The sequence below is a fragment of the Motacilla alba genome, chromosome 2 (assembly GCF_015832195.1).
Source record: "Motacilla alba alba isolate MOTALB_02 chromosome 2, Motacilla_alba_V1.0_pri, whole genome shotgun sequence".
Classification (NCBI taxonomy): Eukaryota; Metazoa; Chordata; class Aves; order Passeriformes; family Motacillidae; genus Motacilla; species Motacilla alba.
Window position 1 is genome coordinate 46,830,034 of NC_052017.1, and position 2,313 is coordinate 46,832,346.

The following is a 2,313-nucleotide window of genomic DNA, read 5'->3' on the forward strand; positions in this document are numbered from 1 at the left end:
CCCTTGCACACCTTCCTTTGGGGGAACCTTATCTTGATTCCTTCAAGTGCACAGCTGTAGTTCCTTTGACTGACCAAGGGTGCTGGGAGCTGGAGGAGTGTGCACTAGAGAGACTGGGAAGTGGGGAAGGACAGAGACGAGCCAACAGATGGAGGAGTGAATCGCCACAGGAGGCTTCTCCACATGATCCTCTGGTGACATATCCTGCCCATGCCTGGAAAAGCTTCTTGGCTGAAAGTTATATAGGAAGATCAAAAATACAGGACAGCTTAGCTTTAAAACACTCCCAGGAGGAGAGGAAAAAGAGGTTGACTTACAGATCACCTGTGATTTTTTTGGTGTGTGGGAGTGAATTTGCTTATTTTCTAGGCTCAGAGATGCATGACATGGTAGTGAATATATTCCTTAGCTATTACGGAACGTGAAGAACTTGGATTAAAAAAAAGCAGCCTAATGGATGAGTGCTAGAGACCAGGACAAAAGTCAAACAAGACAGAAATAAGCCAGTAAGCTGGAGAAAACAGCCTGACAGGTCTCCTGTGGCTTAGAATGTGCCACAGGATGGAAATTGGGCCCTAAAATATAAATGTGAGACCCTCCAAGTGTCCTTTTCAGAGCACTCCTGGGACAGGGCCTGAACATGAGCCCAGCTCTGCTGTACTGGAATAGCTGTGAAGTGGAATTGCACAGATCCAGTGAGAAGGTCCCTGCAGGAAGGTGTCCATCCCACTCTGACCTGGGGGATGGCAGCAGTACCGTGGCTCCATGCCAGCCCCTCCTGTGCCACCATCTGCATTTCTCTCACCACCAACTTTTTTAGGAATTTTTTCCAGGAATTTTTTTCTTTTCAAAACCATGTGTGTACAACCTGACCCTGCTCACTCATGAGAGACCTGTTTGTGGGCCCTCTACCCCTGCTCTTTCCTTCTTCACGCTGCGGCCAGTGCAGTTCCAACTTCAGCCTTGGTTTCCTCACTTCCTTCTTCTGAAGAGCTGAAATAAGGCTGTACTTCACCCGGCCTGTCCATAGACACCTCAGAAAAAGATGTTTAAAGTGTCTCAGGGGCACTGTGTGATTGGGGAAGATACAGAACATTTCAGCACCCGCATAAAAAATTAATTTGTACAACTTTAATGGAAAGGGTAAGGATATGCCTTGAAAGGTAATCCTGATGACATCTTTCTGCAATTGAACCAATGTAAATGAAAGGGTTTAAAATTCAATATCCAGTTTTTCTGGAATTAATATAGACTGTGAGAAGTCTCTAATTGTTCAGCAAAGCCAAAATAGATTCTCCCTTCTGTATTTCACACACTCATTTTAAACTGCATACTGAAAAAAAACCCTCTAACTTAATTTTGTGTTAATATATTACAGAAGTTATTAAGACACTTTTAAATGACTATTCCCTTAAAAAAACCCAAAGTGAACAGACCAACAAAATAAATAAATAACAAAAATCCCCCCAAACAAAGCCAGACTAAAGAATTGTTCTGGCTGTTTCCTTTTGCCTTTTTCTTGGCTTAGACAAGGTGTCTCTCAGCTTTCACTCTGACTCATGGATCTCCAGATTTCCATCCTGGTTTCCAGCACCAATGATTTCCATTTTTCACTCCTTTCAGAGAACCTTGGTGCTTAAGTTGCTTCTCAAACTGCTGGCAGGGCATCCAGCTTCACAAGCCTGGCACTGGAGTGCTGCAAAAAAACTTCAGAGCTGCATTGGCCCTGCAGATCACCTGTAACAAATGTGAGATTTATTCAGTACTGAAATACACCTGCCAGTGATGGCTGAGGGCTGTGTTTCACCCTACTGATGCTGTACATGGGGTGGCAGGCATGCACACCATGCATGGTGGTGGGCAAAGGAGAACAGTGGTGGTTTGGGAGCCTTTGAAGGGAACAGATTTCAGGCTGTGTTTTCCAAACCTCCTAGCGAGGGAAAGGGAATACGGTGTGATAATACTTAGCAAGCTTGCAAGGAAAATTAGCAATTGACTTTGAAAATATTTCCATTAAAAAGACCCCAAAACTCTTGAATGTTACCCTTACTTACACATAAGGAGCTGAGCCATAAGGATATGACAGCACTCCCTGAAGATAAGTAAGCACATTTTATAATGTGAGAGGGGATGGGGAGTGCTGGAATGAAGCAGCGGGGGGGGGGGGGGGGGGGGGGGGTTTGGGGGTGGATCAAAGTGTTCAAGTGGAACATTTGGAGTTGCCATTTCCTACAGGGATGGTGCTGAGAATTGCATTGCAGCAAAGAGGTTCCACTGCTGCCTTAGACCATATCCTGGAAAACAGGAGGATAA